We start from the raw sequence: 11,465 nt of genomic DNA on the forward strand, positions 1-11,465 counted from the left end.
CAGGGCCTTCCTTATATCGGGGCAGGCTTGGTCTTTAAAGAAGCCTTTGACTATGACTTCGTGTTGGGGTTTTTCGGGGTCGATTCCCCCCCATGTTTTGATGGCTGAGACTAGCCTAGTATAGTAATCAGATGGGTGTTCGTTTGCCCCTTGCAAAACGGACTGGACCTTCGTCCAGTTGACAGTACGTTGTCCAGCGGCCTTAATGCCGTCTAGGATTGCCCGTTTGAATAAGTCCAGATACCAGATGCCGTCGGTAGTATTGTAATCCCACGTCGGCTCGGTGCGTAAGCATTGAGCTGTGAGCGGCTCTAACCCTTCTCGGCGACCTGCCTGGTAGTTGGGGAGTTCGATTGCCTCTCCTGCCTTTGCCAGAATATCTGCCTTCTCGGCCTCGTTGAAGAGGGTGTTTAAGAGAACGTGAATGTCTGGCCAGGTCGGTTTATGGGTCGAAAAAATGGCGCTGACCTGACGGTGGCATTTATCCGGATCGTCTCTTAATGATGGCATTTGATTTGACCAATTTACCAGGTCAGCCGTATAGAAAGGCTGGTGGGTATACACCATTCGAGGGGGTCCATCTGGTCGTAGGGGTGGGATCGGCAGGGCCCTTAAGGGCATCTGGACTGCTGCGGAGTCTGCCTGATTTGAATCCGCTTGCTTGGATGTTTCTGGGACCTCTTGAGATTTTTCGGGGTTCTCTTTAGATTTTTCAAGGAGGCTAGGGTGTCCTGAAGTGGCCTCTAGTATTTCTTTGGCTCGCTGCCTCAAGGACAGGAGATTAGAGCTCTCTAAGGTGGCGCTTTGTATTACTCTGGCTCGCTGCCTCGTTAACCGCGGGCTCGCAACCCCACGCGCCCCTTGGTCTTCTACATTCTCATCACTGTCTGAGTCCTCTCTAGGGGTGGGTTGAATAGTTGGCCCATAGTAGAATGGAATGAGCGTTTGTTCCATGGAGTCATCCCCTGGGTGTCCTTCGTATGGAGGGGGCGGAGGCGACCTTCCATGATTTAAGATAGGTAGTTGGTAGGTCGTGGCTCTTTTAGTGGCTTGGAGCAGTCCTCTGACCGTCTCAAATGTGGCTAGGTATTCTAATTGGCGGGGTTTTTCTTCCATCAGGTACTTCTTAAGGTATTGTAGGCGCTCTTCGTTAAAGGAGCCCCCCTTTGGCCACTGTAACTCTGGTTTTGCGGAGGCAGTTCCAGTGGGCCAGGTGCGTGTACAGAGATCTTCTAATTTTTGTCTCGATAACAATTTGTGGCCGGGAATTGATTTCCAGTAAGAGATGACGAACTCAAGAGGGGAGTCGGGGTCTCTCTGGGACTCGGATGGCTTCCTAGAAGCCTTCCTCCCGGAGCGAGCCCTCTCGTGTTTGGAGGCTTGGGTACCCATTTTATTCACGCGTGTCTAGGTAAAGAGAGGGGAAAAGGGGTCGTTAGGGGTGTGGGTTTAGGGAAGGTTTCGCTGCCTAGCAACTTCTTAGCGGGTTTTTTAGAGAGCTCTTCTTGCCTATTCTCTATTCCTTCTTTTCCTACTCTTCAACTTCTCAGGGGTTCCTCTCCACTCTGCCAAGTTCCACCCAACTCTTCTCGGGTTCCCCTCCTGGCAACCTCCTACCTATCGTTAAATCTCGGAAGAGGGACCCTACTGAACGCCCGCGCCGTGCGGTGCCAGATCGGGTGATCCCTTGATAGAGTTTCGGACGGAAAATCCCCCTTGCTATCGGAAGCGGGTTCACGCACGATACACGTGTTACGTGGCCCGACCGGTGCGGCTGGGATTAACTGATAGGAAAGCAAGACCCCTTCCTGCCCCCTCCGTAAGGGCGCTCGGGAAGTTCGGAAGAAGAACTCCAATCCCTTGCTTTCAACCGAGATGCCCGTTGCAGGGAGTCGGCTGTCCTTTCAAGCCGGGTCTCTCCGTCTTATTTTCGGACTCTCGATTGGTGCGGCTGACTGGAGAATTTGAGAGAAAGAGATAGAGCTCAGAGCCCCCCTTTCGGGCCGAGCGGCAGTCCACGGTCTCTCTCAGCACTTGGACCAAGGGACAGGCGAGAAAGAGCGATAGAGAGAAGGGCAGAGAATTCAGTTGCCAGGAGACTTCCACCCCCCTTTTCCACCAGTGCACTGGGTTTCCTATACTCACGCGTCTTCCTTGTAGATCCCGGGATCGTAGAAGCCGGCTGGATGTCCCTTTGCTCCCCGGCTGAACTCCTGGGACGTTCGATTACCGCCCGGAGGATGGCCGGAGGTCCAGAGGGTCTTCTCGGGCAAACTGGCCCGGAGCCGGCAGAAGATTCAGGGCCCCCGGTCAGCAACACGGGAGAACCGCTCGTCCCTGTTCGGGCGCCAAATGTTACGGAAAAATCCCGGGCGTGGAATTCCAAGCCACCCGGTGCGTCGGACTGAGTCCGCGGGTCCTAGCGGAGAAAATAAGCTCAGCCGGAAAAGGAGCAAGATGCGGAGATCCGAGTTTATTGCGCAACAGGTTCAAGACGAGATTGAACCCCGAGAATGGGGTGACATAAACTTTTAAAAGTTCCCCCCAAGTCCCAGAATACAGTGCGCGAAACGTCATGAATATATTATGGGAAGGTTGGGTTTCATGGATTACATCATGAATATTTTACACACGTCATGAATATATTTACAGAGAGGTGGGGTTACACTGATTAGCATTTGAGACAAGGGAGGGGGAATGTGCAGAGTGAGGGATATACATAAGTAAACATTTCTTGAGTACCGGTGGTGGCTGGACAAAGGGACAGTTGATATGCATCGTCTGCCACCTGGTATTGCCCGGAGGAAGGGTTAGGCAGGACGATCTGACAGGATTAAGAAGTTCCTGTGTACGTGCCCTGCCGCTTGAGGGATTATGGAGGTCAGGGTGTCATCATGGAGTCCAAAGGGAGCTGGGTTGAATGACACTGAAAGCAAGGAATTCGGGGCTATGGTTGATTTTATATGATTTTCGGAAGGTTCTGAAGGTTCCCAACCTGTTCCGTAGCCTCGGTCAAAGTTGGATACATTGTAACAAGGTTTTGACAGGTTTATGAGCAAAACGGATACATTGTAACAAGGTCCTGATTGGATTAGGAGGTCGGAAGTTTCGGTTCGATTGTTCTCGCTGTGGGGGACCGTCAGTAGCTTGTCAGCAGCTTTAATGAGGCGTGCAAGAGTTCGCTGAGCTGCCTGAGCTAGTTCCTGCAGGATGGATGCATGGCTGTGATTGGCTGAGGCGCAGCTCAGTATTTTGAATGGGGACGTAGTATGATACGGTCAACTCGCTTTTGGAATAGGGCAAGAGGGAGGCATAGGAAGAGATTGAGATAGGAAAGAGCCCTTTATTAGTAAGGCAGGGGTATAGTGTGGTGCTTGTGCAACAATGTGGGGGCTGAGGGTTCCAGGAAGGATTGGGCACTGTAGAGGTCATCGCCTCGGGCCCCTTCAGGTAGCGATGGAGGGAAATGGTTGGCCCCCCCCTTCCTCCTTCCGTATCACTTCTCTGCAACTCCATCGAGGTTCAGTCAGAGAGGGTTAAGTGTGTGCCAGGCGGTGAGGGGGGCAGTGAGGACGGGTTTTTTCCTGCAGGGAAAGGGGGTGTTTCTGCTGCAGCAGGAAAGGATGGAGCCAGCCGGGTTTCCTCTTTGGAGAGAAGAGGCTCTGCTCTCCCAGGGCTGCTGCTGCTTCTGTGGAAAGTGCGGAAATGGCTGCCTTGGCACCAGGAGTCTGACTCCACAGCCCCCTTCCTTACACTGGGAGGGGGGCATGCTCTCTGGCCCATGCAGAGCCCAGACCCCCTGCCTCCTTCTGGCGTGGGGTGAGACAGTTGATGGGGGTGGGGGCCTTGGGTGTGGATTTACTCCACTGCCCAGCTGGCTGGGGTGCCACTCCCCGTGGGTCCCTCCAGTCAGCAAAAGGAGGAGGCTCCAGCCAAGTTAGAGAAGCAAAACAGCAGTCACTAGACCTGATCAAGGTTCAAACAAGACAAGTAGGAACCCCCAGCATGGGGTGGCACGAACTTTTAAGACTTCCTCCCCCTTCCCCGTAATACATTTCCAACAGCAGCATCGATATGTCACAAATATGTCACAAAGTGGGAGTGTTTGGCATGAAGGAACATGAAACTGTCACCCACCCCTGCCAATCACCCCAGTTCCTGACGCCTTTTAACTACCCTCTTCCCCAAAGAACAATGGCAGTATTTACACATCCCCTGCACTTCTCCCTTGAAAGCATCAGGATTGAATCCACCATGGGCTGCCCTTGACTGCCTCCTGCCTTCTCTTGTGTGGCTAAGTTCCCACCTTGTGGAGGGGAAGGAGAACGTGACCTTACGCTTAAGGGATTAGGGAGGCAGCACAGACCTGGCTTCCCCTCTTCCAGAGGAACCAAGGAAATTGGTCAAACCGTTGAATTCTGGAGATTATTTGTGAAGTTTCTACAGTTCTCCATATTGGATAGTCAGAGGAAACAGTACTTGGTACCTGCTTATTGCTACAATTTTATAGACGGCTTTTCTGAGCCTCTTTGCTGTTGGGTATCTATGGTGCCTGTGTCAATGGTCATTGTCCGGGTCTTAGTTGAGGCTGTGGTGGGGACCTGGGTTTTTTGGGGAGTCGTTTAACCCCCCCCCCCGTTTTAACACTGGAAAGGCCTCCTAGCTGAGCAGAGAGCTGGAATTGGGGTGGGGGAAAGCTCTTGCAAGCCTGGAGTGAGCCAGGAGAGCCCTTGTGGGCAGCGTGGGTGGAGGGGAAGCGCCACCAGCCATGCGCCCTGTGTGCATGGAGCCAGGCCAGGCGCGTGACAAGGAGGCCTCCCCGGTCTTCCTCAGCACCAGCACAGCCGGCCAAGCAGTGAGCTAAATATAGCCTGGCCCCAGAGGGAGAGCCAGAGCCAGAGCAGGGCAGGCTGAAGGAGGCAGGAGCAGGCAGGGAGCAGCCTCTGTCGCCAGCCCATGTCAGGCAGAACAGGCGCTTCCTCAGATGGGGAAAGGGGTCTGCCCCCCCCACCAGGCAGGCACCCCCCCTCCTTCCCCTGCCTCCCTCAGCATCTGGCTGCCCACAGAGGAGCCTGCCCTGGTGGTTTTCCTTTAGCACCTGGCTGGGCCAGATCCTGCACCTAGAGGGTCTTCCCTGGGCTCCTGAGGACAGGGTCTGGTCCTTGTGCGCAGGGGGGTGGCTGAGGGGACCCTTGGAGTCTCTTCCAGCTCTGCGATTCTGTGGACTGTGGGGCTTCCTGCAAACAGAGAGGAAGTCCAGAGAGCGACGATGTCTTAGTCCTGCTGGAGCTACATGCCAAAAGGTTCCTTTGCCAGAGAGTGACAGAGGGAGTGTGATAGAAATTTTATGGTCTTAGATATATGGTAATGTTCATAAGTGTACCAACCAAGCACATACATAGATCAGCACAGGAAGACCAACCTGGAACCATTTTGATTCCTAAACTGACCAAATCTTTTCTCTGCAAGGTCAAAATGGAAAAAGCCTCCCCATTGTCTTTTCCTTCACAAATCCTGTCTTAAGGGTATGTCTGTGTTTGAATAGGGTGAGCCTGTGACCTGGCTCAGGAACTAAGTATTTATCATTACAAAAGACTGGCCAGGCTCCCCAGGAAATCCAATCAAGTAACCTGCCAGACAGGAGATAAACAACAACAGGACAAAAACAACATTCAAATTTCTGTTTTAGACTGCCTTTTCTGTGATGTAGGTGTGATGTATCTGAGGGGTGGTCTTAGGTTACACCCCTTCTGTGATGTATGATGATGTTTCTGGGGGTGGTCTTGATCTACAGGGTGGCAATTTCAAAAGTCTTTATAAGGCCTTGCACACCATCTTTCTGGGTCCCTCCTCTCTCCTGCAAGTGAGGGGAGCACCCTGTTGCAACAGTTCTAGAAAGGCCAAGCCTACAGGCTGCTGTTTTGCTCCAAGTAATCCTGGTTGGTGTCTTTCTTTTTGTCCAAGGGAGCCCTCGGATTTTTCCGTTAACAGGAGCAAAGGAACAGAGCAAAGGTCTACACCTTGGTGCCCTGCTGCTCCCTGACTGTCCCAAGCAGGAAGGGCCTCCTCCTTCTCCTCAGTCACTTCCCCAGGATGCCGAGCCCCCCCCCCACTAGCAGCAACTGCATCAGGCATGGGGGGGCAGCAACGGGAGAGAGGGATGGCTGCAGGAGGGGTGATGTGCTCAGGTGCAGGGGGGGGGGCTTGTTCCTGTGGCCACCAAGGTGCCGTATCCGTAGTTCCTGGGCCCCTTCAGAAGGGAAGGATGGCCAGCCACAGGGAGTTTACTGGCTAAGGCAGGATGGTGTGGGGCTGTGAGCAGCCCTGGCCTGGCTAGCAGTCCCTCCCCTTATGCTCCCCGCAGGGGCTGAATGGCTGGTCTGCCCAGGCTTCATCCTGCCCCCCCCCCAGACATTTCACACACACCCTTGCTTGAGTGATGTGCACCAGGAAGCAGCAATGTGTGCAGAGTTCCCTGCTTGTGCTCACTGGCGACATGCACGCATGCTCTGCTGCGCAAGATGGATCTGTGAGTGTCAGAGGTGCAGCCAGAGAGAAGAATGGGCAAATCCATCCGCCGCCAGGAGAGAGACGGAGCTGCTGATGCAAGGAAGTCAAACCCATCATGGAGAATATGTTCTGACTCTGACTCTCCCTCTGCCGCCTCCCCAAGCGCTTCCTCGGCCTTCATGTGACGCTTTTATTTTGCGATGCCTCGCAGGTGGTTGGGGCTGGCTGTGGCTTCCCTGCTTCCTCTGGCTGCTTTCGACCAGGCCTTTCCTGTCTGCTGGCTGATGGGATGAAGGCTGGGGAGGCTGCCCTCTTGCATTGGCAGTGGGGGCGCAGGATGCTGGTCTGTGGAGAAATCTGTGGGGCCCAGCCTGCCCTGCTCAGGCCTTCTTCTTCTTCTTCTTCTTCTTCTTCTTCTTCTTCTTCTTCTCTTCAGGGAGGGAGTGCCCAGTCGGCCGGGAGGCACTGGGCATTCTTGGCATGACAGCAAAAGTCCAGCAGGGCCCTGGCAGGGCTCCCTGGCCAGCTTAGTCTTCCAGGATCCCCGGCTGCAGCCCCCTCTGGACACAGGGAGAGCAGCTGGCTGGTGAGGAGGCCGTCAGAAGACTCCAGGAAGACCCCTATGATCCCAGATCACCACCACAGCAAGAGCTTTCCCTCCAAAGGGAAATGTAAGAAGAACTCTGCTGGATCCAGCCAATGGGCCATCTAGGCCAGCATCCTGTTCTCACAGGGAACAGCCTGAAAGCAGGACCAGAGAACAGGAGCAACACTCCTCTCCTGTAGTGGCGTAGCGTGGGGGGTGCAGGGGGGGCCGGCCGCACCGGGTGCAACATCTGGGGGTTAGGGTTAGAGGGCACAAATCCACGGGTTAGGGGGAGCAAATTACTTGCCTTGCCCCGGGTGCTGACAACCCACGCTACGCCACTGCTCTCCTGTGGTTTCCAAACATTGGATTCAGAAGCCTGGTTGCCACCGAGAGCTGCCTCCCTCCACAAATGCCTCTTTTAAAGCCACCCAAGTTGCTGGATGTCTCCACCTCCCTCTGAGCACAATGCACGCATGCTCAGCCTTGCCTCTTCCACAGCGGCAGAGCATTGCGCACGGCCACCAGAGCAGCCTTTGGACCCTAGAGAGAATAAATGTGCGCTACACAGCCCTATGAACAAAGGATGCCTTTCTCCTATGGGCTTGCATTCCCAGTGACATAGAACCACATAATTGTAGAGTTGGAAGGGGAATCGAACCTGCAACCTTGGCGTTATCAGCACCACGCTCTAACCAGGGCAGAACAGAAGAGTCCTGCAGCTGGATCAGGCCAAAGAGGCCCCATCTAATCCAGCACCATCTCTTCACCATGCCTTACCTGATGCCGCCATGGGAAGCGCAGAAGGCCTGAGCAAAGCAGCAGCGCAGCCCCCTCCCCTCCTGGGGTCTCCAGAAGTTGGGACTCAGAAGCATCTCTGCCTCCAACTGTGAAAGAAGAGCAGCTTCTTCTTCTTCTTCTTCTTCTTCTTCTTCTTCTTCTTCTTCTTCTTCTTCCTCTTCCTCTTCCTCTTCCTCTTCTTCTTCTTCTTCTTCTTCTTCAGCGATCCCTCGTAGCCGAGTAAGATGGTCTCCCATAAACACGGTTTTAACATTGAGTCCGTAAGTGACTGTAGAGGCCAGTTCTGGATCCACACGTCCTTCCACAGTGGAGACATTGGTTCCCGGGCAGGAGTTGATCATGGTGTGGATTTGCCAAGCGTGCCTTCCTCTTAGTACATGTCTCCCTTGTGTCCTGAGTTCGAGTGTCTTCAAAGCTCATGACACTTTTGGAAAAGACTGTTCTCCAACTGGAGCGCTTGCATGTCAGTGTTTCCCAATTGTCAGTGTTTATACTTCATTTTTAAAGATTTGCCTTGAGAGAGTCTTTAAACCTCTTTTGTTTTCCACCGATATTTTGCTTTCCAATCTTGAGTTGAGAATAGAGTAGCTGCTTTGGAAGATGATAATCAGGCATCCAAACAACAAGACCAGTCCAACAAAGTTGATGTTGGAGAATCATTCCTACAACACGGGTGATCTTTGCTTCATGGCCATCCTGGCTAGGAGCCCTCAGTAGCTGGTTGGTCGCTGCTGGCAGCCTGTGAGGAGAATACTGAGCAAGACATACCAGCAGCCCGGCTCCATGTAAGGCTTCCTGTGTTCCTCTTGCTTGAACCTAATTTCTCTCTCTCTCTCTCTCTCTCTCTCTCTCTCTCTTTCTTTCTTTCTTTCTTTCATCAACTTTTTATTGCTTGAATATAAAATTGATTCCATCATGATAACAGAAGTTATTGCAACTAGCATACAAGTTTAGAGAGGTACATTGCAAGACGTTTGACCACAGCAGTGGTATTACTAGTTCTAAGTTGGCACATTTAACACAAAGTTTCTGTACAGATTCCAGGTCCCTCTCCTTCACTTCCATATTCACCAGACCCACAGTTCAAGAAGGGCACCACAGTTCAAGAAGGACACGGACAAACTGGAACGTGTCCAGAGGAGGGCAACCAAAATGGTCAAAGGCCTGGAAACGATGCCTTATGAGGAACGGCTAAGGGAGCTGGGCATGTTTAGCCTGGAGAAGAGGAGGTTAAGGGGTGATATGATAGCCATGTTCAAATATATAAAAGGATGTCACATAGAGGAGGGAGAAAGGTTGTTTTCTGCTGCTCCAGAGAAGCGGACACGGAGCAATGGAGCCAAACTACAAGAAAGAAGATTCCACCTAAACATTAGGAAGAACTTCCTGACAGTAAGAGCTGTTTGACAGTGGAATTTGCTGCCAAGGAGTGTGGTGGAGTCTCCTACTTTGGAGGTCTTTAAGCAGAGGCTTGACAACCATATGTCAGGAGTGCTCTGATGGTGTTTCCTGCTTGGCAGGGGGTTGGACTCGATGGCCCTTGTGGTCTCTTCCAACTCTATGATTCTATGATTCTACAACAGGTTGTAGGTCACAAAGTTAGAGAAATGAACAGACGTTCTGTGGCCTCAATGGATTTGTACTTGAAGAAACTCCTGTTCGTAGGGGATCGTGATGTGTGTTCTGCAGGCAAAACTGCTTCAAGTCAGCTGCAGCTTGTGAAACCTTCATGTGTCTCACTCTGGCCTCCAGGCGCAGCTGCTGCACCACCTTCTTCATGGCCGCCATGTTGGAGGAGCCAGACATGGTTCCCTCGCTCCCGGATCCTGCTTGCTTTATGGGACAGCCGAACCAAAGAGGCGCCTTGCAACTCTCCCAACCATTGAACCTAGTTTCTGACGGGACGAGGACTGGGAAGATCAAGTCGTGCTGAACCGTCCTCTCAGCTCATTTCCAAATATAAAGTGTAATTGGGAACGCGGAGCTGCAACCAATAATATTGACAGGCGGCTCAGCGAGGGTCCCCTTTCCAGGACTTGAAGTCTCCTGAAGTGCTCAAATGAGTTCACAGCAGCCAGACAGGCAGTGCTCCAAGCACACCCACCCTCCCCTGTGCTGGGCATGGGTGCAAACTGCCCCTCCTGCCCCCCATGCCAGTCGCACCTCTGCCATGGGGCTGCTGCTGCTGCTGCTGCTCTACCGTGCAGAGAAATTAATTCATCGGGGCTTCCTGACCTCGTTGTGTTTGGCCCCCTGCCTGGGCTGGAGAAACCCAGATCGAAATTCAATTTTTAGAGGACAGGAACCAGCAGGTATCCCACTAATTTTTGAAGCCAGCTTTTTTGCTGGGGAGGGGGTGGAGAGGGGGGGGGGAAAGAGGCGACTCATTATCAGCCCCACCAGGAAGCTTTCTGAAGAAGGCTCCTCTCTGGACCGGGAAGAATCCATGGCCACCAGAGGGGACTTTGTTTTTCTGCAGCATTACAGACTCTTAATTGATAATAAGTGATAAATACTAACTGCCACACAGCTTTAAGAAGGTAATGGACAACGAAGCCAAATGCAGTTGCGTAAAAGCATCAGAAACTGAGGTCCATGCACAGCCCCTGCCCCAGAATGACTCAGGCCCCAAACACCCTATGGCTGCCTTCTTCCCTACAGGCCCCCTTGGGTGCAAGACTGGCAGGGGGACCTCCTGGCAATCCCTCCACCCTCAGAGGTCCAAGGGGGGTGGCCCAGGGGGAGAGCCTGCTGCTGAGCTGTGATGTGCCCTTGCAGGCACAAGCCCAGTTACAGGTAGGTGGCCGTGTTGGTCTGCCATAGTCAAAATAAAAAAAATCCTTCCAGTAGCACCTTAAAGACCAACTAAGTTAGTTCTTGGTATGAGCTTTCGTGTGCATGCACACTTCTTCAGATACACTGAAACAGAAGTTGCCAGATCCTTCTATATAGTGAGAAGGTGGGGAGGGGTATTACTCAGAAGGGTGGTGGGAATGGGAGATTGGCAGATAGCTGAGATGAGCCTGTTGACGACTCTTAACGACTGCAATAGGTCTTCCAGGAAAAGGCAAGGGGTGAGAAGGTGAAAAATGGCTTAGTCATGTATAATGAGATAAGAATCCAATGTCTTTGTTCAGACCAGGTCTATCCATGGTTTTGAGTTTGGTAATGAGTTGCAATTCAGCAGCTTCTCTTTCCAATCTATTTCTGAAATTCCTTTGTAGTAAAACAGCTACTTTGAGATCTTGTATAGAATGTCCTGGGAGATTGAAGTGTTCTCCTACTGGTTTCTCTGTTTTGTGATTCTTGATGTCGGATTTATGTCAGTTGTGAGACTTTTAGTGATTGTTTGGAGTGGCTCCATTTCTCTACAGCCACGCAGCCTGTCTCTGTGTGTCTTTGTGTTCCAGAAGCCTCCTTTGCTTTGCGATTGCACAAGAGGAAGTTGGGCAAAAGGCGAGGATTAAATGGCGTGAGAACTCCAGCCGAGTCTGGAGACTGGGAAGTCCAGAGATAAATGTGTCAGCAGCAGCAGCAGCAGCAGCAAGCAAAAGGCGGCTCTCATTTC

The 11,465-nt window shown here is 52.4% G+C and overlaps 1 pseudogene across 1 annotated transcript; it reads right to left on the minus strand.

The window, feature by feature from the left end:
* Positions 1–9,479: 9,479 nt before the first annotated feature.
* LOC308584562 (guanine nucleotide-binding protein G(I)/G(S)/G(O) subunit gamma-5 pseudogene) lies at positions 9,480–9,826 on the minus strand (annotated as a pseudogene). Its single transcript has one exon. The product of its transcript is annotated as a guanine nucleotide-binding protein G(I)/G(S)/G(O) subunit gamma-5 pseudogene (transcript).
* Between the last annotated feature and the right edge of the window lie 1,639 nt (positions 9,827–11,465).

Source organism: Podarcis bocagei (assembly GCF_964188305.1).
Source record: "Podarcis bocagei genome assembly, chromosome: 4".
Taxonomy (NCBI): domain Eukaryota; kingdom Metazoa; phylum Chordata; class Lepidosauria; order Squamata; family Lacertidae; genus Podarcis; species Podarcis bocagei.